We start from the raw sequence: 26,421 nt of genomic DNA on the forward strand, positions 1-26,421 counted from the left end.
CAATACAGATCTCTTAAAACGAGGCGCCAGATTGAAGTTTAATTTTACTGAAGAAACCTACAGAGAAACATGTGGAAGATACCAATATCAGTTTTTAGCTCCTAGATCTGCTTAAAAGCCGTTAAAACAGCTTTTAGCTGATTCACTACCTGAAGGAAATGGCAGTTGCGATGAAACAAAGTGAATTTCTTACAGGAATTTATCTGAATCGAAAATAACGAAATACTCCAAGACATTTCCAATGAATTGGCTTCTTTGCTCTGACCCATTGTTGAACCACTTTTGTTTGCAGTTTTCTTAAAATATTCATGTGCTAAAGATTTCTAGAAAGGATGAGTCGGCCCGTTGTCAGATTATAATCACTCTGAAAACCTGCTGACTTCAGATTTTAGTTCCTCCTTCAAGTTCCTTTTCCAAATGTTTGTTGGGGTAAACAGTCAGTTGTTCAGTTTCGACATTTTAATTTGCATCCATGTACTCTTCTCTACGATGTTCACCCTGCTGTTGTTAACATGTCTGGCATTTCCTGTTTCTACCGGACGATGATGTGCTCTAAAACAACAACAAGAAAATCAGGAGGCACCAAAAGGTCAAACTTTTAGGCGCTCCTGACTTTTCAGGGACTGGAACCTTTGTATTTGCATGTTTCTGGTACACCCATAAATCTGACGCGCAAGTGACATTCGGAAACATTGACAAACAACAAAGCCTCTTGTCTTGGCTCTTGTGTCAATTTATACTTCAAAAAATGACCTGATTGGATGCTGGAGAAGACTTAAGTACTTAAGTTGTGCTAAAAGGAGTTAGCATATTTGCTAAGTTAAACTAGCATTTCGATGCTAAACATGTTGCAGCAGTATAAATGTCCCCAAAGCTACTGTTAGCATCAACAGTTCCCAGTTTTAAACAACTTGTTCTACAGGCAGATTATTTCATTTATGAAAATATGAGTGAAAAAAAATCAATATTCAATAATTCCTGATTGAAAACGGGCTAATATTTGAGAAAATGCTTGTAAGTTAGTTTTGTTTTATTCCAAGTGCACCAAGATATTTACACTAAAAACTAGACCAAAATTAAATTGGTAGAGATTGACAAAAAAAAATAATTATATGTTATGTTCACATTGCAGGTCGGTCACTATGGAAGCATATCGCTGCCAAAATTCAAAATAAATTCAGGAACAGTATCTTGTCAAAGTGAGTAACTTTCATGTTCGAACTAGATCTAAAAATACACTATCTTGACAGATTCCTTCTTCTCACTGCGTTTTTTTCCAAAACCACATTTAAAAATCCTAGTTTTAGCATTATGACATTTATTATTTGAAAGATTTTGATTTTAAGGAAATATAGATTTTATTTAAACAAAGTTTTCTTGTTTTAACATTTTTATGTCATTAAAATAGGACAAATTTCTTGTTTTGCAAGGTTTTTTTAATCTCGATGAAACGAGAGTGTACTTGTTTTTACAAGATTTGGCAGTTAAGTGCTTCCGTAAGTTTCACTTGCTCAGGAAGAACGATGTGTAGAGAAATAACAGCAGGCAAATCCAACGTGTCCCACTCCAATCCTACAGCGTTTTCCTGCTCTCCTCCTCTGATGTGAATCTTCCCTCTGCATATTTTCCAAGGTGTTCAACAGAACGACGGCGCCACAACATGTGTGTGAGTTATCTCGTTATTCATGCGCTGACAACCCGGGGGTCTCAGTAATGTGGTCTGAAGCAGATCCATCAAATCTCAAAGCCATCTTCATGTTTCATCTGCTGCTCAGTTAGAGTCTTCAGAACCGAGACGAGGCTGAGAAGAATCGGTAGCTTTTAAAGGGATAGTTTCACTTCAACTTATATAATGAACCTATATATGTATATAGCTAGATATAATAAATTGTACTGTTTTAAAAATGTTTGAAAACACATTTTAATGAGTCTTACTAAAACAAAAGTTGAAGAAGTCAAGGTTCCGTTGTTAAACACTGCCGTTTAATTGCTGAAATTCACAAATACTTGAGTCTCGCTTTAAAACACTTAATGGATAAAACACCAAATATATCTGACTGAAAATGGTGGGTGACCTGAAACAGGTTATTCTCATCTGGAATTTAACATTTGCAGACGACATTTGCTGAACGTAAAAGAAAACACCAATAAATGTTTGGTGGACGTTCAGTGAACATCTGGATAAAGACAAGCCAACGTTCACAGATTGCTTAATGTTTTGATCAGTGAATCGTTTACAAAATGCCAGCGGACAATATTTGATCAAAACAAAACACCATGATATGTTTGGTGGATGGTCAACAGATGTTGCCATGAACGTTCAGCAAACGTTTCCAGACAACTTTGGCCAAAAATCAAAAATTAAACACCATCTAATGTTCAGCGGACATCGAGGTAAAGTCCAGCCAGCGTTTCTCTCAACGTTTAACGGTGTTTCATCTTGAGGCTTGGCGAACGTTGTCTACAAATGTTCGGTAAATATTTGCAAAGGTCGCTGAACGTCAAAGCAAAACACCATTGAATGTTTGCCGAGCGTTCAGCGAACATGTCAGTAAAGTCCATTGGAATCCTATAAAACAAGTTTATTGGTGCTTCATTTTGATGTTTGGTGAACGTCATCTGCAAACGTTCACTTTGCAGACAATGTTCACCAAACATCAAAACGAAACGCCATTTAATGTTCAGCGAACGACTAGGTAAAGTCCAGCCGATGTTTGCTGAACCACAAAGGTCACGGAATGGTCAAAAACCGTCAGAAGGGTTGGAATTAAGTAATTCTGCAAAGAGAAACAGGCCAAAGTTCAGTCACAGGGGAGGAAAAGACTTCAGTATCTAGTTATTGGAAAAGCTTGACCGCAGTTATTGCTGTCAAACCAATTCTTAGAAATTGGAAGGAACGAGTTTTCCGCAGAGAATCAGGTCAGTTTAGATTATTTTAGCCTGTTTGATGACCAGAAATGAAATTATTTCACCACATTTAGGTGTTCAGTCTTTGAGTCACGACTGATTCACCATAGATTAAGAATAAAGATGAATAAACATTTTTATCTTCTGTCTATTTTTACTTGCTGAGCCGTTTTGTTATCTGTTACCGATGCATGCTGATCTTCCGGGTCAGTCGGTTCAGACCCTTCATGTGTTTCTCTCACTCCTCATATCTGTTCATCTTATGGATTTGTCTAATCGGATCTCTTTGTCCTCATGTGGCGCTCCGATTCGATTGGTCATTCAAACAGGAAGATATGGAAGCTAAAAATAGAAACAGGAAGCGATGTGCGATAAACGACGACGACTTCCTGCACGAACCGGGCAACCTGGAGCCGAGGAAGGAGCCGGTGCGCAAAAAACCCAAAAACAAAAGCAGAAGTATTTACACCCATTGAACTGCTTATCCGGTTTACACATTTAAATCCCAAATTTAACTGGTTTTACTGGGATTTTTTGTGCTAGACCAACATGAAGTGGTCTATAATGGTGAAGTGGAATAAGAAATGTACCATCTGAGTCTACACTGAACATTTTGCACAACTTTTTACCTCAAGCTCAGTCTGTTCTCAAGATTTTCAACCGGATTTGACTAGGCCATTTTAATACACAGTGCTCTGAGTTTATTGTCCCTGGTTCTGTGTTTACCTGTCATCCTGTGGTTGATGCTGCCACCGCCATGTTCCATTTACTAAATTATGTGATTTAGTTGGTTTCCGGTTGGATTCTGGTTGGTTTCTGGTTGGTTTCCAGTTGGATTCTGGTTGGTTTCTGGTTGGTTTCCAGTTGGTTTCCAGTTGGATTCTGGTTGGTTTCTTGTTGGTTTCTGGTTGGTTCTGGTTGGTTTCCAGTTGGATTTTGGTTGGTTTCCAGTTGGATTCTGGTTGGTTTCCAGTTGGATTTTGGTTGGTTTCCAGTTGGTTTCCAGTTGGATTTTGGTTGGTTTCCAGTTGGTTTCCAGTTGGATTCTGGTTGGTTTCCGGGTTTTTCTGGTTGGTTTCCAGTTGGTTTCCAGTTGGATTCTGGTTGGTTTCCGGTTGGATTCTGGTTGGTTTCCGGTTGGTTTCCAGTTGGATTCTGGTTGGTTTCCGGTTGGATTCTGGTTGGTTTCCAGTTGGTTTCCGGTTGGATTCTGGTTGGTTTCCGGTTGGATTCTGGTTGGTTTCCGGTTGGTTTCCAGTTGGTTTCTGGTTGGTTTCCAGTTGGATTTTGGTTGGTTTCCAGTTGGTTTCCAGTTGGATTCTGGTTGGTTTCCAGTTGGATTCTGGTTGGTTTCCAGTTGGATTATGGTTGGTTTCCGGTTGGTTTCCAGTTGGATTCCAGTTGGTTTTTGGTTGGTTTCTGGTTGGTTTCCAGTTGGTTTCCAGTTGGATTCTGGTTGGTTTCCGGTTGGTTTCTGGTTGGTTTCCTGTTGGTTTCTGGTTGGTTTCCAGTTGGATTCTGGTTGGTTTCCAGTTGGATTCTGGTTGGTTTCCAGTTGGATTTTGGTTGGTTTCCAGTTGGATTCTGGTTGGATTCTGGTTGGTTTCCAGTTGGATTCTGGTTGGTTTCCAGTTGGATTCTGGTTGGTTTCCAGTTGGTTTCTGGTTGGTTTCCAGTTGGTTTCCGGTTGGTTTCCAGTTGGATTCCAGTTGGATTTTGGTTGGTTTCCAGTTGGATTCTGGTTGGTTTCCAGTTGGATTCTGGTTGGTTTCCAGTTGGTTTCTGGTTGGTTTCCAGTTGGATTCTGGTTGGTTTCCAGTTGGATTCTGGTTGGTTTCTGAACAGGTGGTTAGTGGAGGTGTTTGGCTCCTATTGTGTTTTGAAAGTTGTTGATAAAGTTTAATCTTGGTCCTGTGACCTGAGTGTTTGTTGCCTCATGTTTGCTGCTGTTTTTCTGCCGCAGGTTTTATTTCAAGTGTTTCACATCAGAGCTTTGCACCTAAACAGAAGAAAAACTTTGGTCTGCATCCAGCTCAACTAAACTCAGAGCATCTCCATCACTTCCTGGTTTGATTCTCCTTTGCATAGCGTCTGGTTGAGAGGCTGAAACGATCAGATATCAGGTTGTTATCTTTGCTTCGTTCACACAGACAGCAGCAGGTGGAAAATGTACAACAAGAAGATCAGGTTGATCTCAGGAGGTTTGAAGCAAAAACTGATGGATGGATGAAAAGTGTCTTGTTTCTAAAGATGTTGCTGATATTTTAGATGAAATCAACAATAAACTGAATATATTTGGATCAGCAGTCAGACTGGTTGGTCTCTTACTGGTTACCAGTGGGTTTCCAGTTGGTCTCCGTTTGGATTCTGGTTGATTTCTCAACATTAAACCGTTTATTAAGTCTGGTAGTTTTGGTTTTGTAAAGGTCATTAATTTGGATCCCAGTGGTCCACTGGGACGGGACTTGAGCCTGACTGGGACCGAAACGAAAGCAGCTGGATTTGAACCGGGCCGGTTTGTTGTAATCCTTTCAGATTATTGTGCCTGAGATGTGGTGCAGATTAATTGATGTAAATAAATGTTTTGTGTTTGTTTCTTTAAGGGCGGCCATGTTCTTTCAGGGCGACCAGCAGCACCTGAGGAGGAGACCCGACTTGGATTTGGTAGAAAGGTGGGTTCACCTCCAGAACAAAGCCCTTAATCACACACACACAGACACACACACACACACACACACACACCACACACACACACACACCACACACACACACACACACACACACACACAGGAGTCTAATGAAGACAGATGAGACAGCACACACACTTTCCCCAGTCTCCTGGTTACTGATGAGCCTCAGGGGGTCAAAGGTTAAATAAACACAAACTCACCTCTTTGCTTGAATTTCCTTCCCTGTAATTTCTGGATTTTTCTGAAGCCTTTTTGTCATAATCCAACACAAAGAACAACTCCACTTAAAACTCAAACAAATTAGCACAACTTTTATAAAGAAAATGTTTCCAAAATTAACAAAACAATCATAAAATTGTGTTTTCAAAATCACCGTTCGGGACATATTGACCTAATGGATCTGGGTCGGCGTTTATTCCAACGGTTTACAGTAAATTAAGATTACATCCTGAGCTACTGACAGACGCTTTTCTCTCTGACTTGGATTGCGGCTAACCAGTAAACAAATCCAGCAGAAAATATTTATTAAGTTGATTAAAGCTGGAAGTGTCTCCTGCGTCTCACTGGGTAATTTATCTGTCTGTTTCCCTCTGGACGCCTCTGGTTCCAGTCATCTGGACTTCTTTCTGTTCATCTCTTTCACTTTTCATCCAAAATGTGTTTTACTAATACTCCCCAAAAAATGTCTGCGGCCCGACCAGAATTGTTTTGCTTTTTTATTCGTAAAGCAAAGACGACTACTGTGCGTTTATTCCCGAGTGAAGCTCTGCCAGCCGTCCGTCCCTTTTTTTATTTGGCCCACATTTGAGTCTGATCGCGCCGCGTTTCAGCGACGTTTTGCTCGTTAGTCTGTCTTTGAGGACATTTTTTGGGACCGTTTTGGCTGGACTGTGTGGTCAGGATTTGGTTTCAGGATTAAGGTCGAGGAATGCGTTATGTCACAGTTCTCCACAGTGAGCAGAGAAAACATTAAAGTGTCGGATGGCGTTATTGTAATTCCCGTTTTCAGATCTGATTCAATGCAGACCTCTGGAATTTTTTTTTTTTGTACGTACGAGAAGTCCAGCAGGGAAACTGACTAACAGATCGCTGCTGTGACTTCTGGGAATGAGTAGTAATGGTGTACGCAATAGTTTTCTTTTTTCTGTGGTTATTTTGCTGGTTGTTTTGGCGGTGAAGTGTTTGGTAGAGCAGCTGTGTTTAGAAACATCTCAGCGGAGCGTTGAATGTAAAACCCATTATGTCTCAGTGGGTGAATTCCTCTGCAGTTATTGTCTTGTAACTATAAACGTTCCCGGCGTTGAGATTTAATGGAACATTTTAAAAGTTCAAAGTTTTTAACTAGTGCAGAATGTAAAGAATAAAACCTGCAGGAGTTTCATTTTCCAGTTGTTTAAAATATTTTTCTTGATTTTTGTTTTTATAAAGTTATGAATTACAACAGAGAACCAGCCATGCTAAGAAAATCTAAATATTTAATTATGAGAATAAATTCATACTAATATGAGGATGAAGTAGAAATAACAGTGGAATAAATATGAAATAATATGAGAATAAAGTCATAAAATAATAAGAAAAAGTCCAAATAATATGAGAATTACATTAAAATACAAGAATAAAATTATAAAAAAATATGAGAAAGTCACAAAATTATGGGAATAAAGTCAAAATAATACTTAAGTTGAATTAATTTGAAAATAAAATCAAAGTATTATGAGAATAAAGTTATAAAATTTAAGAAAACAAGTCATACATTTTGAGAATAAAGTAATAGTTTTAATATATTAGTGTTTTTGTGAAATAAAATAGTCTGAAATACTATGTGCATTTTTACCAGCTAAAAAAATAAATACATCCAACATTTTAGGTAAATAGAATAATTATTCTGTGGCAAAATAATCTATAAATTATTGTAGAACCAAAATATAAAAAGTTATTTACTCTTGTTTTATTAAAAGAAATTCATATAGTTTATGTTTAGATATTTAAATGTGTTAACATTTTTTATGAAAAATGATAGGAACCCGACTTGAATCCTGTTTTTGGGGCCACAAAAAAATCAGTTCAGGTGCCAAAAACGGCCCGTGCGCCGCACTTTGGACAGCATAACAACAGCTTGTTGTCATGGTAGTTTCAGATCTATGCCAGAATAAAAACCCAGACAGATTTATTCCCATTCTCCACCTCAAACGTCTCATCTGGCTGCAAACCAAAACCATTCACATAATTTCTGATCTACGGCTCCATGGAGGTTGGATTTTCACAATAAAACCCATTTGAATTTCTGCTGTAAACATTGTTTGGAAAGAAAAAAGTCAGATTAATCCCATCTTATACTAGAATAGCATCTTGTCTTAGTCAGAACAACAGCTCTAAATCTCTGAACTTGAACTTTTTCCCACCACCGATGACGAGATTCAGAGAATAAATAAAAAGAGAGACGGACGTGGCGATGACTTACAACATGTGGGAAAAAACAAATCTCACACAGATTAGTAATCCGGTTCACTTCTCTACTTACGAAGGTAGAAAAAGGTTGCAGTTAGATACAGATGATTCATTCAGATAAACACAAACACTTTGGCATGCACAGTGTGAACACACACACACACACACACACACACACACCCACACACACACACACACACACACACACACACACACACACACACACCCCTGACCTAATGAACCATGTTTTCAGGCCAGAGGCTGTATGTCATCATGACCAACTGGTGCTACATGTGTTAGCTATAAAGCCCTGATTAACAACAGTGTGTCTGTGCAGAGGAGCGCCGTACATGTGTAACTCATGATGGTTGTGAGAAACGCGTTGTTTGACAAACAGACACACTTCGCGCTGCAGCCGCCCTCCCCTCTCTCTCCTGCAGCGCAGACTAATAGCTTTGTGATGTGCGTTTCGTCTCGACGGCACCGAGCTGTGTGAACGCCAGCGGGAGAGCGGACGCCTCGAAAACAGGGATTTTTTAAACGATATGTCACTGATGAGCAGCAGGTTTGCCAACTGATTGGGACGTAATCAAATCGAGCTCCAGCAGTTACAAAACAAGCCCCCAAAATCCGCAAAGTCCCAAAATAAGACCATAAATAAATAGAGATGAAAAGGAACACGCTGACAAGAACAAAACTAAAAACTGCCTTTTCTACACCTCTTATAAAACAAACGTTTCTTTAAGAATTATAGACACTTTTTAATAATATTACACAAATGCATTGATTTAATTATTTGTTCAGCATATAGATAGAATAAATATGATCACATCTGAACTAGTACAGCATTCTTAGATTCACAAGGTAATTTATTTTTGTGAAGATAAGAAGCTGCTACTGGATGCTAATATTAGCAGTTTTATCGGCTAACTGTTAGCTAATAGCACTACTCGCTCTCTGGCTTGGTTTCTTCAGTCTCTGACAGCCAGGAAGCAAAAAAATGATCCCAAAATATTTATAATATTTAACTAGAGAGGACAGAATGTAGTTCAGAGTTTTAAAAAATTCCAAAAAGTACATTTTCTGTTTTGTTTATAGGAAGATGCGAATGGTCGCTAATGTTAGCGGCTAACTGTTAGCTAATAGCATTAATCTCTCTTTGGCTGTAAATCATTTTTATTGAGTCAATTTCTGTCAGCTTTGAAATTTATAAGGTTTTAAAATATTATCTATGTGTTTATATGTTATGTTTTGCTTTTTACTCTCAAAAATATTGTCTTTCATTCAAAGTCTTAAACTTTGGGTTTTTTTGTTTGGAATGATAGTGACAAATTAGATATGAAATATATAAATATTTAGGTATAACTAATGATTAAAACTAAAGAAGCAGAGTTGGAAAGTAACTACTTACATTTACTCAATTACTTTTACTTGAGTACATTTTTTAGAAAAATGTACTTTTAGGAGTATTTTTACTGGCCTTCACTTTTTACTTTTACTTGAATCGTTTTATTATAAAGTATTTCTACTCTTACTTGAGTAAATTTCTGTATTTTCTGTCCACTGAATGAAAAACAAACATGTTTTAATCAGACACACACCTGCAGATTTTTTATTAAAATAAACTGATTTGGAAAAATTTTCTTTTGCCCTATTTTGTTATTTTTTGTTTCTCATATGAGTTATTATAATTTCAATCTTTAAAATACCCAATTTTCATTTAACTTTAAATTTTAGTTTATCTTATGACGTCATTTTTAAACATTAAGGGATTAATTTGATCAGTTTCTCAGTACCTTATTAGACTTGAGTGCAATTCTTTGGGTTTAAAAAAGTGTGGCACAAAAGTTAAAAAAGATACAGAAATATATTGTTTAAAAATGTATTCTTCTAAAGGAAAACTGATTTTTTATTTATCCTAATTTCAGTCTTGTTTTTCATATAATTAACGTTAAAAGCCCCTGATCTGTTTCTGTCTCATCCATGGCGTCACATTTTCCTCCACATTCGTTTTTGTCGTTCATCATTTATGTTGTCAGTGAAAAATTGATTCGCTCTTTGTCTCCTTTACTTCCCTTCTGCCTCGGCTCCTTTTCCATGTGAGGATCTATTCGTCAGACGCTGCCTTAATCCCTCCGTTTTGTTGCGTCATCAGACGTGTGACAGTTGGGATTAAGTCTGTCTCCCAAAACGATATTCTCCTAATCTGAACCATCCTTCATCCCAGCAGTAGCATGACGCTTCGCTGTGAAGTTTTTAGTGACACTCGCCGTCCAAAACCAGGGGAAAATTGTTAAATGAGTCAGAAATCGGATGGAGCCGGTGGTTGCTCATAAATAACGAGTATTTAAGTTTTTTTGTCCCTATCCTAAATCACAAAAATAAAAGTTTCCCAAAAAACATTTGCTGCACTGATATTAATGGCTCAAAACTCTGCAAAACAAATTAATTTGAAAATAAAGTTTCTTTAATGGTCTCTCAGTTTGATTCAAGTTCTGGTTTCATTGGCTGTGTTGTTGTGTAATGATTAATGTGACAATTATTGAAAATTGAAGTAACAGGTGGTTTTTAGCTGTTATACTAAAACAGCTTATATAAGCTGTTACAGTTTAAGGTTTCACAACCTCCTCAAAAATACACACTTACCTTTATTTTTTCTGATTAGTGAATAAAACACGGCTAATTGAATGCAATTAAATCGCTTTCTTATCCAGATATTTATTTAAAAACCCTTAGGTTACGCAGTGAGAACAATTGTTAATATAATAGTATAGATTTTGCATAAAGTTGTTTGAGATTGAAGTCAAAATATTGCAAGAACAAAGTCAATTTCATAAGAATAAAGATGTAATTTTACCAGATTAGGTCATAATATTATGACATTATTCTCTTAAATACTACAACATTATTCACATATAATTTCCACTTTATTCTTGAAAGTCTTTGTTCTCAAAATTTTATTTTTTTAATAATTTTTTTAGGCTGGCCCTAAAACTCTGTCGTGGCTGAAACTAACAATTATTTCAGTAATCAATTATTCTGACGATTGATCAGATTTGAAAACTTGTTAGATTTTTATTTGACCATTTAAATTGTTAAATTGTAGCCAAATTTTACACAATATTAAAAATGCTGACAAAATGCAACTAATTTTTTTTAAATAAGAAAATTAACATTTTATTGCTTAAAGCTGAACAGAAACATCTTTTTTACTTCCTCCACCTCCTAAAACAGAAGAAAATCGAAGCCATCATTCTTTAGAAATCAAGCTCAATGGGAGAAATCCTCGCCGGAGAAGTGAGGGCGATGAGAATCAAGCAGGATTCTGTACGGAGGCGATGGCGAGGCTAAACATTAGCATGACTCTGTAAATACATTTCGATGTTGTTTAGATAGACTCAGAATCTTTAGACAAAATAGATGATTGTTGATTTTGTTTTGAAATAAAAGCAGTTTGATCAGTTTCTACATTTTCCTGTTGTATTGCCGAATATCCTGTGAAGGTATTATTTTACCTCAAAGTTGTGAGGATTACAGTACAAACCACAAACACTGAGGAAGCAGAGCAGCTGTTGAAGATTATACAGCTCATAGTAAAAATAAAGAGTTACACTAGCAAACTGTTTTAGATGTAAGTAATGCTGACTCTTCCATAAATAAAACCATACAAAGTCTGATGAGGACCAGCTAAATTGTCACACAGTAACCTTGAGGAATTGGATAAAAAACCCACATCCTTGTTTCATTCGGAAGTCTTCCCACAAGTCCCTATCCAGAAAATTTGGCAGAGAGCTGGGCAGCTTTGTTCTTAATTAGTTCAAGGAATCTGCATGAAATCTTGAGCTGTTTAACCACATTTAGTCACTGACCCGTCCCCCTGAGGACACGACACACACCGCACACTGTTTTCCTCTTCGCACCAAATTTAACCCCGAAATGCGTCCCGTGTTCGGCCTCCACCTTCCACAGATGAAAAGGACTTCAGAAATTGCACCAATTTAGAGATAAATGTAATTAATGGTGATAGTAAAAACCAGACTGCTGCTTGACCTCGTGTGAACTTTTTGGTTAGCTGAACCCACCGGCGCTCGATATTCTGCTTTTTCAAGCCATTCTGTTGTTGAGAACGACCCGGGACGCAGATCATAACCAGATGAAATCATAAAAGATCCAAAACAACTTTGAAAATCTCCGTCTAGCAGTTAAAAATGAGCCATCAGCCACATCTGTAACAGCTGATCCTCGTCACGGTGGCTTTCCTGTTGTTTTGTTGCGCCTCTTCTCCATCCTGACAGTTTACCCAGCCGCCCTGCTGGGCCATGCGGCTCCAGTTCTGTCAATAGAGGTTACATTACATTTTTATTGTCTATATTTTACTCAATCAGAACCTGTTTGAATAATTTAGCTATTAAATCTGACTGTTTAAAACACCAACGTTGTGGTTTCTCCTTACCATGTATTTTGGCAGATCAAAACTGTGTTGAAAAGTCTGAATGTGCGGAACGAAAGCACATTTTTTATTTATTTGGGGAAAGTAAATTGTTTTCTATGACATCACAATCTTGTTTTAAGGTTTTGCATAACTGAGGAATGTTTATTTATCTCTGTTTTCATTGAGGTTTTTTTGTTTTTGGACAACCTTTCCTTCTCGTTTTGGATGCTGTAATTTTTTTTGTCAATATTTTTCACACTTTGCTGCTTTGTTGTGGTGCGTAACCATAGCAACAGGGTAGTTTACAACAGGGAACAGCTGATTAATATAATAATACAACAACTGAAGCCAAATCTCTGTTGAGTTGAAAAGGAGTGCTTCATTTTTCCTTTGGGATCAATCAAGTATTTTGGAATTTAAATAAGTACAAGTAATAAGCTCAAAAGTGAGTGAATTTTCGTCAGTGCAAACAGAGTATCTGCATAGCGCAGCAGGAGATTAAATAATGTGGAATCATTGCTGCAACATTTGAGTAAAAGTTTTATGTAAAACTGCATGTGTGTTGTATGTTTTCCACAATCATAAAATATATGAAGAGCCTGGAGATCACACTGAATTTGGTTGTTGTTGTTTGTTTAACACTTTATTTATTTTCAGAACAAAACGAAGCCCAGTCATGGTGGAAACTGAAATGTGAAAAGCTGAAAAAACAAAAACAACCAAAAACTGACTCTCTCGCTCTTTTGTCACCAGGAACAACCTGTTGAGTAACAGGCGCAGCAGCAGTTTCAGGTTTTGGCTCAAAACTGCTAATAAATAAAAATGTGAAGCGCTCATATCATGATCCGTTTTTCAGCCGTATCATCCAGCCCGACCAAAACCTGGACTGCATAAACTTCACGTTTTTTGTTTTTTTACCACAAGCAAAAATCTGAAAAGTATCAAAATAAATTATTTGCCCTCACATATCACTTTATTACTCTTTTAAAACTTTAAATAAATAAGTATTTTTTAATTGAACAAAGGCTTCAACAAAATGAAATGAATTAACCTAAATAAAATGTTAATAAATGTCTATTATGTTAAATAAACAATAAATTAAATGATTAAAGATTGATTCACTGTCCCTTTATGTAAAAATATTCATGCTGAAAATTTAAATGAGTCATTTTGAAGTGTTGAAACAAACCGGGTTGTTCTCCTTCCTGCTTGCTGTCGATGTGCCCCCTGTTCACTTCCTGTGTCCCCTAAGCCCCTAAAGCCCAAACTAAACACCCTGGCTGTGAAAGGTTGCTCCCAGGTCAGAGGAAATTGAAAATGTGTTCAGCAGCAGCAGCAGCAGCAGCAGCAGCAGCAGCAGCAGCAGCAGCAGCAGCAGCAGCAGCGCCACATCATCTTTCACACGCACACCTTCTCCAGTCAGTCCACCAAGTGGAGCGAATGCGCTGCAGGTGTTAAAAGCTTAGATGGACATAGATGTGGAATGTAAAGATAAGCCTTCAGCTTACATGGCGACACAAAGCAGTAATTATCTAAGTTACACACATAACCGCGTTAACAGGCCGCTACAGGTCACGACCTCTGAGCAGGAGCAGGGTTTGTTCAGTCGTGTGATTTTACAGGAACTGTTTAAATCAGATGTTTGGCACCAGCTGCCATTATCTCATCCTCGAACCGGCAGCAGGCCGTGAATCAGCTTTGAATCAGAGCTGCTTCTGACTCGTCATAATTCTGCACTTCAGTTTATTCCCTTAGATTCATTTATCTTTTATTAATGATCTTTCCATTGGTGTATAATTTTATTCTGCGACAAAAGAAGTAGCCCCAAAACATCGCCTTGAGGAATCCCACATTTTGGATAAAAAATAAAATAAAGAGAGATTGCTGAAAAACATATCACAATACAAGCATTTCATATCAATCGATATCAATAATTATTGATTAGTTCTTTTGTTTTAAATATCTGAATATTATCAAACTGGTGGCCTGGCCTTTCCTGTTTTATCCACACTTTTCAATCCACTTTATTGTTTTCAGGCGAAACCTGAAACTGCTGCTGCGCCAGTTACTCAACAGGTTGTTGCTAGGTAACCGCGGCGTGAGTGAGTTGATTCCTAGCTTAGCTAGCTGGGAGAGGTGGAGCGGCTACAGTTATCCCTCTGCCTGCATCTCCCAGAATGCTGTGCGCTTCTGGATCTGGGTTCAGGAAGTATTCTATATCCTGAATATTACATATTCAGGATGATATTGATCACGCATCTATCAGGACATATAATCTTATTGATTTATTGTCCAACATGTGTAAACATTTTCAAAAAACACAAAGTTTGCATGAATCTTTTCCTGGGTTGAATCCCATAAATATATTTATTTTGTAACAATTAAAGCTAAATTATTGAAATCCAATTTATTTCTAATTAGTTTTTTTTTTTTTTGCTAAGATGGATTTTGTTCATTAGTAGAGAGAAAAGAAAAGAGAAAACTGATGATTTTCTAGAGTCAGTAAATGCAGTATTAGCAATAGCAAAGCTCACCAAGTCCAAACAGACATTTGCAAATCAAACCCTGGTCGGTTTAAAACCTCCTAAATATGTCAGGTGTGAATAAATGCTGGAACTTAAACTTGAGCTGAACGTCTGTAGAACGATGACAGATGTTGAGTCAGATGTTAAAACAGAAGAGACTCGGATTTCTAGGCGTGTCGTTGGTCATTGATTCCAGTTGAGATATTATAAGTATTTATAAATCACACAGATTTGTGAAATCTGCGTGAAGCAAACTGGATAAACAACAAGCGGAGCTGTTTGACTCATCAGGTCAAAGCATTTGAAATACTAACTGTCTCACTAAACCTGATTGTTTTGGGATCTTGGTGAAAAGTTATGAAGCTTCTTTCATGGCCGTTTAGTTTTCTTTGGACTTTTCCTGATTTTTCACTTCCTTTCTTCATACATTAAACTGAAACATAAGTAGAGTTGGAATCATATTTCCAGTCCATCCAATGTGTTTCGTATTTTTCTAGACTCAATTAAATAAATGAGGACAAGCTATATTGTTTGTTTTTCTTTAAATAAGGCAACAATTCAAAGCCATTTTTATGTTTTAGATTTTTAATAACAGACGTATTTCATGAAAACGCCCAAGAAAATTACAATAAATTAACTTTTGCATTTTTAATTTAATTAACTTTGTGGCCCATTAGTACTTTAAATTTGCCAGTGGAAACTTGAGAAACTCTGTGAGCAATAGGAGCTTGTTTTAAGTCAATAATTCCTTAATATTGATTAAGAGGTTCTATAATCAATATTAAGGCATTATTTGCTTAAATAAGCTCCAAATCTTGAGGAAAAGTTACTTGTAACTTAGTTTTGCTTTATTTCATCTGAACTAAGATGCAATAGGAACCGGACCAAAAACATTTGGTGAGATTTTGTGTTTTTGCAGCATTTGAGAACAGTTCTAGAGTGGCCTAGTCAAAGCCCAAACCTCAATCTGATAGTGAACTCTTGGCACAACTTGGCTGTTCACATCTAATCCTGACAGAAATTTAACAGCTTTGTCAGAAAAATTTACCATATGCCGATAAAAGGGATAAATATTTATGTCATTATTTTAGGTGACAGAATTTTATATTTCACTTTGACTTTAAAATGTTTTTATTATTATTTTCTTGTCAAAAAAGCCACATTTTGTTGATCATTATGGCTTTTTAAAAACAATAAACATTCAAGGAGGTAAATACTTTTAATAGATGCAGTCATACAAATATATCATTTATATACTTGCATATATCGCGTATCATAACGTGTATTATATGAAATATAACGGAAAACCTGTGGAAGAGAATTAACAACATCGTTAGAACATAATGGCGTCTGGGTGGATATTATAGGTAAATAAAGGAAGACCCTGGACTTTTGCACAATACCAGACATTTCTGTGATCCCTGACAAAAGTTGTACTTCCTCTTTGTTGTGTCTTGTCACAATAAAAGCAGAGTCCATGACCTACTTTCATTCATTTACTTTCAGAAATAAGAGTTTTATCTCATGAAGAAACCAAAGTGCAGAAAAAGCTGTTTGAAGACTGAGAGAGACGAGTGAGAATAAATTATGAAGCTGATGGAGAATTTGAAATCATCCCTCAACAAAATAAGAATGTCTTCAGAGTGACTGCAGTGAGCTTAGTGTCCGCTAGGCGGCAGCGCTGAGCTGCTGACTGAGCGCCGAAATGAAGAAAAGACTTGAAAGGAGGAAAATGAGGAAACCCCGGTGAGATTCTTCCTCTGCTGGGAAGGAAAAAGATGAAGCGGGGAAAAACATTTCTATAAGAAAAGATCTTAAACGGCTGTGACTCAGAGATCACAGAAAGATTCACAGAACAGAAGACCAAACACCCAGTTCACCTTTGTGGTGAAACATTAAGCTTTTTTAAAATAGAAATTAAAAAGAGAGCATAAAAATCGTTTTATTTAGCAGAAATAATGAAGGTATAAATCATTCAGACAGATTTCAGATGTGAAGTCAAGAAGAGAGAGAAAGGAACAACCCGAGAAATGTTTGAAGTGTTTAAAACTCACTACTGTTGGTGTTTAAGTGTTAATTATGACCTTTTATTAATAAAAAGTCAGTTTTACCGAAGTTCAGTGGTGTCTCCAAGTGGGGGGAACCTGGGGCCCATTGCCCACTCCCATAAATCCTATAATTTTTATAATAACCACAAAATATTTTCTGCATAATTTCAGGAAAAGCTAAAATGGTAATTTATCTATTTAGTTATTTATTTACGTTGCTCAAAAGATACGTAGATCAAGTATTTTAGGTCAAAAATTAACAGCAACAGTTTTTATTTCAATACATATCAACTGATCCTTGACACTTCAAAACGTGAATTTATTGTTACAAATGTTTTTTTTATCAAAATTTTATATTTAACTTTTGAAGCATATTTAAAGAAAAGTAGAAGTTGTTTTATTGGTTTTGGTTTTGGTGTGCCATCCCAAGACTACAAGTGGCTCAACTGGGACAGACTTTTATTTATTTATTTATTTTAGCAAAGTCCCAACATATTTCTTTAATAAAGTTATGATCACAGACAGCTTACCAAAACGCTCACCGTAAATTGTAATGTTCTCTAGAAAAATTGAGGTGAAAATGTATCAATTATGATACTTTAGGAGTAGTGGATTAAGATTCAGTTTATTGTTGGTGGATTTTTTTTTCTAAGGCCTATATCCAAATCATTAGGTTGGGGAAATGTAGCAGATAAACACCAAATATATTGATTATGATGCAAAACATTGGAATTAATTGTTTGATTTTTGTACCAGTTTTAGCACCAGTTCTCTGCACTAAGAATGTTTCCTGCATGTTCTCCTGTGCATACAAGTTCTTTTAATAGATGCTTTGAGTTCTCTCTGATTCTCTTTGGGTTCTTAATTGAACAGTTCGATTAATTAGTTTCTCTAATATCAGGCAATTCTTAATATTATGTTCAATATTTTGATACAATAATAATTAACTGTGACCGCATAACTTGCTGTGGTGGGCTGGATTTGGCCCGTGGACCTCGAGTTTGACACTGGAAAGTCGTGTGGGTTGACGTTGGCGGTTCTTGCTAGAGTGGCGCCTTGAGCCCAAGTTATTTAGTCATTTCCTTAAGGAAATAACAAAATGTAATAATTTGGTCTTTTTTAAAACCACTCATGTCAAACTGGAGGCCCGGGGGCCAAATCTGGCCCTCCAAAGGTTTTTATGGGGTCCTCCAGACTCCAGATGCCAAGTTACATCAATCAATCCCTCCGTTTGTCGCAGTTTAAGTAATGCTAACTCTAAACAAAGACAAAAGTTTGTCAATAAATTTATACTTTTGTCTATCTCCTTTTCAAATATAAATATATGCTGTTTGAATAGTGAATATGTTTGAAAAAACTAAATTAAGCCTTTTTGTTATTGTTAATTTTCTTTTTTTTAATATATTATTCTAACACTAATAACTTTTTCATACCTGCTGCTGCTGTTCCACCGGAATAAAAAGGCTGTATCTATTTTAAATTAACAAAATTAAAGTCTAATTTTCATTATCTCTGATTACTGAGTAACAAACGGCTCCACTTTATTCTCTATTGAACTGTTTATTAAACCATGTCCTCTAATACATTCACTGGATGCGCCTTCATGGCAAAAAGGAAAATTAATGGCGTCTAAATACTTTCTGAGGTTTTTACAGTCAGATCATAAACGGGGTTTTCGATGCCCAAACTGCTGTTAAATGCATCGTTTTGGCGCCCCCTGTAGTCTGTCATGATAATGACTTTTGCTGGTTGATAAATTGTCCCAGAAATTATTGAGTTCATTTCAATTTATCATGTGAACTGATTGAGCAAACCAACTTGTGGCGCCCCCTCCAGCACGGCGCCCACTGCGCAAACCCACTTTGTGCTTCAGTCTCCACGGATCGCGCCGCGTGTTTTCGGCCGCAGGTGACCCACTCTGGAGCACAAGAGGGATGAGGAGTGCGCACGTCCCGCACGGAGCCCAGCTTCTCCTCCCGCCTCAGCCGCTGGCGCTGCGCCAGCTGCAGCACGAGCCTCTCCTCCTCTCCTCTTACGCAGCTTGCTGCTCACTTTACAGCGCCCCCCTCCTCCTCCTGTTTCTGAGGGGAGGGGTGGGGGTTCTCCGGGAGCTGAGAGAGGTGGAGCAGAGGTGGAGGAGGGAAGATGGGAGGGGAGTCTGGGGCTGGAGGGGGGCGACGGGAGCCCTTGGCCGCCTATTCGCCTTCCAGTTGCCTCCACACTATATAAACACTCATTGGTGCCTCTGGCTGGACGCACACACACTCTTTGCGCACACACACTCACGCACTGAGGGTGACTTGTGTGTGCAGCCAGCAGAGAGAGAGACGCGCTCGGAGAGACAGAAAGGTGCGCAGAAAGGAGAGAGGACGGCAGACAGAGAGCAGCAGCAGGACGGAGCATCTCCTGCGCATCACTGCAGCGTCAAGGATCTTAAACGTCTCCAACTGCAACGCAGAGGCGCGTAAACTTTTTAAAATAGACAGATTTTTCTTTTTTCAAAAAGAGAGTTTTGGATCTGAATCACGCGGTTCCTGGAAGAGTTTCCCCCCATTTAAAGCAACTTTTTCCATCCCAGTCCAGAAGTTTTAAAAAGAAAAAAGTTTAAACTTTTCTTGGCTCCAGGCTCGGCTTCACTTTTTCCACGTGTTTTTTTTTTTTTTTATATTATTATTATTAACATTTGTCTTAAATTTCCAGACATTTTAAAAAAATTTTAACTTTATACCTCCAATTTTTTAACTCACAAAAATGAACTTTCAAACAGCAGGAGCGTCCCCAGCCAGGTGTGCCTGCAGCCCCAGATGTTTAAATCATTAAAGCAAAACTGACTTTCGGTGATTTCATTTTTGTTTTTTCCTCTGAAGGTTTGAGATTAAAGCGTCACCTGTTGCTGCGTCTCCTCCACTCAGCCAGCCGCGGTTTGCGCTCTGGAGACGCCTAAAAACAAACAGAAAACGAGAACATAATCCATATCACACCTCCGCAGTTCATTCATTCCCAAAGCAAAAAGAAAAAAAAAGAAAACCAAGCCGCGCCAGGAGCGTTTGGAGTGCGTAAATCGGCGCTGCGCTTTTTACGCACAAGAACATAATCAGCAAATCAACAAAAACTTGTGACCCAGATTTTTTTTTTATTTATTTGTATTTTTTAAATATATTTTTTGAGCATCTTCGTCATCCTCCTCATCATGCTGTTCGACAGCTTCGACTTGATCTCGGCTCTGGCCACGCTGGCCGCCTGCCTGGTGTCCATGGCGCTGCTGGTCGCCGTCTCCCAGCAGCTCTGGCAGCTCCGGTGGACGGCCACCCGGGACAAGAACTGCAAGCTGCCGATGCCCAAAGGCTCCATGGGCTTCCCCTTCATCGGAGAGACCTGCCACTGGCTGCTGCAGGTAAGCTGGACCCGCTGGGACCATTTGAGTCACTGTCCGACCCGGTCAGAGGGAACTTCGCGTTTCACACTTTTCCATTTAGTCAGAATTAGTGAAGTTATCACGTTACTAATGAGTTAGTCTGATTTTCCCCCTTAAGCTTTTCACTCTAACCCTAATCAGGAAAGTCCAAAGTACTCTGAAAGTCTGAAATTATCCCGAGTTTCTCTTTAAAGGTTGATATTTGTTGGCGAAGTTTGGAGCGGGACTCATGCTGATAATTACTTCAGTTGCAAAGTTTGACTTAAAAAAATTATGTTTTTTTGTGGGAGATTCCTCCAGTGTGTGAAGTTTGGAGCTGCAGTCATGTTGGAAGATGCATTAGATTCAAAGGAATGAGTTGAAATGCAGATGATGAGTTTCTGCAGCTCCAGCTGGAGCATCCTCTGCCTCCAGCCGCAAAGCCGAGCAGAGCGAACAGAAAGAGACGCACAGCCGCAGCAGGAGGAGGAGATACAATCATATCATAATCATAGCAATCGGAGGTATAATGATGAGCGAAGTTCGCCGGGACGCGCGGAGGCACGTCGGCAGCGTGCGGGGTTTGAACTCGCGGTGCTCCCGTCGGTGCAACATCTGACACGAAAGAGACAGAAGAGAGAGAGAGAGAGAGAAGGAGAGAGAGGGGAGACGCGTTCCCGGAATGCAGCCGAGGACCACGGCCAAGTTTATGGAGCGGCGACGGGAGGGGAGAGGGGGGCTTGATGTCAGTCTGATGGAGGAGGCTGAGAGTGTCTGCGCTTATGAGGTCCAAATGTCTCCGAAACGCGCTGGAAAACTGTGGAAAAGTCCAGATTGTTGGCTGCGGCGCTGCTTCTGCAGGAGACTTTGCTTTTTTCCTTCTTGAGGTGAAATCGGAGTTGCACCGATCAGCCTTGAGTTCCTGCAAAATACCGATTTTTGTTTTCACCTACAGATGGTTGGAAGAGAGGATTCTGCTTCAAAGTGTTTTTTTAGAGCGGTTCAGTGGCGCGTTGTTGTCCTGAAGTGAAGCTTAGAGTTTCCTCTAACACGGGAAGGTCAGATTATTGGCACCTTGTTTAAATCCAGATCAGATGAAGCTGGAGGCTGAAACCAAAGCCTATTAAAACTCTAACATCAAAAGTGGTTTGTGGGAACCTTTCAGTATTATTTACACAGAACCTGATGAGAATTTATTCAGGTCGGAGACATTATGTCCTGACAACAGATCATGTAAAATAAAAGAGCAAAGTTGTGTAAAAAAGCTAAATATCTCTACTTGATTCAACACAAGAGCACAATTGGTGTCGCATCGCCTCCAACCTTCATTCCCTGTGTGAATAATAAACAACTGACAAAAGCTAATTTAACGAAGGCTTAGAGGATCTTGAAATAGTTTTCTGAAATTGCGAGGCTGTTTGTTGAGATTGGAGTTATTAGAGACCTGCTGTAGTCGTTAGCATCTAAAAACAACCAATCTGGATAAAGACTTTTAAGTGTGGATGGACCAGAGTCCAACCGCAGGACATGTGGTTCTGTGAGTCATTTGTTGTTGAAAGTTTAGATTTGGCTTTGGGAAAATACAAAATACATGCATTTTCATCCATCACAGTGTCAAATAAAGCTCCACATACTAAAATTTGGTCCCAAAAGATAGTTTTGCTACATTGGATCCTGGTGGAAATCTAAAATTTAGAGGCAACAGTTGCTGCAGTTTCCTTGTTGGGCAGCAGGTGGTGCTGTAGAAACAACTACCCAAGTCAGAGCAGAAATACAAGCAGAGTAAGAATTACTCAAACGTGAATATAACGCAGAAGCTTTTAATCTAGATATTATGTATAAAATCTGGATTTTTTGTTTGTAAGATTGTAGAACTTGACTGCAGCAGCTTATAAACATTAGTAAGAACAAGATCAGCCAAAAAATCAGAACAAATCTGAAGAATCTTTGGAAATATATCTAAAAGCGGTAATAACTCAGTAGTGACACCTCCTGTTTAAAACAGGAAGTGCAGTGATTCTAGTACATCCCAAGCTTTTATACTTTCCTACGTTAAATAAGTAAAGTTGTTCGGTCTGTTTCTGCCTGCGGGGGGCGCCAGCCTTCCATCAAGTTCACAGTAAGTGCTTCTCCAAAGATTACAACTGTATTTTTGAGAATAAAATGTATAAATGCTTGATTTTAGCAATGATTGAGTTTTTTGTTGCTACTATTAGTTTTGGCCACATGGGGGCAGCAGATACAAGTTTTTAAAGTAGTAATTGCATATTTTTGCGTTAGAGTGATATTCTTTGGTCCGATTGGGTCACTTTGGCCCAGAATTTTCATGTTTTGGTCCAGGTTTTGCTCTTTGCGAACTCTGTGTTGCAGCAGTTATTTTCTATCCGTATTTGTTTGGTTTCTGCTGTAGCCAAAACCAGCTCTGCTAGCGGGTTAACGGAGAACCAAAATAGCTCATTTGTGCAAAACATTGAGCTGAAACTCGCTGTGAAGAATTACAGCGGGGTGTTTGTTTACGTCAATGAACAAGTGGCGGCTCTGTAACAGCGAGGGCTTTAAATTTCTCTCGATACGAATCGACCGGTTCGAGATTATTTTCCTTTCTCCACTCACATCCTCTTTTGTTCTGCCGCGCTCTCGCCCGGCGTCCCCTGGCACCTCATTCAGGACTCCAACATAAACACTTAAGTGTCTAAACGTGTGTGTACAGTGTATATATTTTTACCTCGACACACACACACAGCTACATATTTCTGTGGCTGATCCATTTTAAAGCGATCTGCAGTTAGAAATAGCGGCGCGGCGGCTCTGCCAAGGATCTGTCTGCTCTCATTAGGAGCCGGAGCTTTCTGAATGGACGGTGCCAAGCTAGGAGAGCTACTGAGGGAGGACACACACAGAGTAGAGAATCACTTACCTACACCGGCAGATTTATGCACACAAAACAGCAAGAAGAAATAACAACTGTTTAGACCAGTCCAGATGCGGTTACTTCAAATACAAAGTGCGGTCCGGGGGCCATTTACGGCCCTCGGAGTGATTTTGGGTGGCCAAGACTAGCCTAAGTTTGGCTAGCATTAGATTTACGGACAATGTTAGGGGGAAATTTTTACTTTTATTTTCAACAATAGAAAATGTAAGGTGCAACATTAACTATTCATCTAGATTTTTGCTTTTAATTCAATTTTATTTATTCATAACAGGGAAATAAAGCATCCAGTGACTTTAACTGACAGGCAGTGTTGGCATTTAATAAACCTGGGAAAATAAAGCAAGAGTGAAAAAATAAAACAAATAATGTGTGTTCAGTTTATGTAGCAGATAAAAATACAACAGTTGTTGCAGTTATATATAAAAATACAAATAAGTGCATTAGGGCCAGAGGAGGGATTTTACATTTATTGTCATGAAAACAATTGTGATTTATCGTTACAATAAATTTCAATTAACATTGTTTTAACCCCTAAAATATCCGTATTGCTAGTTTCACTATTTTTTTCTACTGTTTGTTCAATGAAAGTACCAATAAATATTTAACATTCATGTTTTATTGATTGAAAAATGTTTTTGATTTTCAAAATTCCTGATTTTGATCAATAATTGATTTTCTCACCAGTAGGGGGCGCATTTAAGAATCTAAAGGTAATATAAAAACATTTAAAGAGCATAATAATTTCCTGAAACAGTTTCTGATTCATCAGTTCAAATAAACTTTACAGTAAATACTTTCTGCTTCCACAAGGTGTCACTGTTGTGCAAAAATGATCCATATTTTTTTAAAGATATGCATTTTTGCCATTTTTTAAAATAATAACTCCGAATTAAGTTAAAAAAAAAAAACAAAGTTCTTCTCGAATCAGGAACAATTCCTGTTTAGTTTTTTCTTTGTTTTACAAAATCCCGCTTATTGATCTTTTGAAACACGCGATTGACTACATGTTCATGTTTATATTTTTGCATAGCTTATTTTTTATGCAGACACTGTAACAGCGACAGCTTTTAATCTATCATCCCTCTTTCTGCCAGCCTCTAATCCCGTCTGGTTTACGGCGATGAAACGTAAACTATAGTGTGCAGGATAACAAACACGCTCTTCCTGCACCTGATCTATCAGCTCAATATCAGAAAAACAGTCTTAAAAATCAAACATCTTGGATTTTAATTTTTTTATATATCTACTTTCTTGCTGTTTAAATCTTATTAAAGCTAAATTGAGTCCAAGCTACAGTTCAAAGTCGTATCTAAACACTGTGTTTGCACGGTTACTGTTTTAACTAACGGCGGATTTAAAAGTTTCTGAAGAGACAGAAATGGTCAACAAATTAAAATATGGCATAAATTTTAAAAGAAATGACAAACTATTAACAAGTATATGTTAATTCTTCTTCATAGTCGACTTATTAGTAAAAGTTACACCAATAGTTGATGTCAGAAGTTTTATTTGTTTTCTGGTTTACAGCAATAAAGAGGAGAGGATTAAGATTTCTCAGTCCCACAATGACGTTTAATTTCAGTTCTAATTATTAGTGCTGAACCTGCTTTAATTTATTATAGCATTATATTGTCTTACTGGATTAAGAACGTAACATCAGGTTAACATTGAAGCATTTTTATAGGATTTTAAGACATTTGAACCCAAATATTCTCTCATCTGGTGGAAATGAAAATCAGCTTTGTTCAACAGTGAATACATGAAATAACAAACTGTTAAAACATATTTTCTGTTCTTCAGAAAAACCACAAAGTCTCTACTGTACCGACAGTCATGACAAAACCCAGAGCTGACTTCTTCAGAGGTTTTCGGAGGGTTGTGCCTTTAAGCGGCTCAGACAGAGCGAGCATTGTGAGGCCCGGTGGCTTCATAGTATTTTCCATTACTGCGGTGCAGCTCGCTGTGTGCTGTATGACTGCGGTTATACACACAAACCCAAGGCAGGAATCACATAAAGCCATAAAACATCCCCAAAACATAATGCATGATGATGCAGAATCCACATTTACTTCCACAGTCTGCAAAAGTTAGAATTTGTTTCTGTCTTCCAGGTCTGATACGGAGTTTGTGTTGGTATTAAATGTTTAGCAAAACTCCAGTTAAAACAAAACAAAAAAGTAAAAAAATGCACATTATACCCTTAGAATAATTTTAATTAGAGACAAAACTACCTGAAATAAATGTATTCCTTATTTGCAAAAGAGGAGAAATTTGTCTGTTTGGAAATATTTCAAACTACTTATTACAATTTAAAACGTAAAGTTAGTCAGCTACCAGAGCAGACAGCCTGACTAGGTAACCAGACAATATCAGTATTATACTCATATTACTCCATAAAACAAAGAACAAAATGATAAAATATTACGGCTAATAAATATCTGAAGAAACTCACATTAGTGGAAATTTGTTCTATATTTTATGTTTCGTACAAGTCCTGTAAAAACAACTAATAATCAACATTTATTATTTTGTAGCTCTATTTCTGTTTCAAACAAAGATTAATGTATATTTCTGTTAAAGTAGAAACAGTCAAACAGTTTTTTATTCAAGGTTTTTATCATTTTGGCAATAATCTTGTTAGAAAAATGCTGGTCAGAGTTTATTTCTTGTCCTGTTGCTGATATGAGGAACATCTGAATTGACCCCAAAATGTTTATGTTTTATACTGTTTTTATAAAAACGAAGAAGCTTTGGGTTCAGGGTTTATCATCTAAACTTCCCATGTTTTTACAGTAAATTCATCAGCAGATTTGTGAACCACTGACTCATTGAAACAGCATTTTAGACATTTTCCTTTAGTTTTCGGTTCTTTTTGGAACTGAATTATTCAAAGTCTGACATTTCGCAAATCTCTGCTATAAATATGTTACATATTTATTCAAAACTGGACCAAAAATGGTCTAATTGAAAAGCATTTGAAAAGCATTTGGGTGTGGAGCTATATGACAGTTAAATCAGGGGTCAGGGAACTGGTTAGTGTTTTGT

The 26,421-nt window shown here is 37.8% G+C and overlaps 1 pseudogene; it reads left to right on the forward strand.

Annotated features, from left to right (window-relative positions):
- Positions 1-20,196: 20,196 nt before the first annotated feature.
- Positions 20,197-26,421, forward strand: part of LOC129379875 (cytochrome P450 26B1-like) — a 29,389-nt pseudogene continuing 23,164 nt past the window's right edge.

This window comes from Poeciliopsis prolifica, unplaced genomic scaffold, assembly GCF_027474105.1.
Source record: "Poeciliopsis prolifica strain line A6 unplaced genomic scaffold, Auburn_PproV2 SCAFFOLD062, whole genome shotgun sequence".
Lineage (NCBI taxonomy): Eukaryota > Metazoa > Chordata > Actinopteri > Cyprinodontiformes > Poeciliidae > Poeciliopsis > Poeciliopsis prolifica.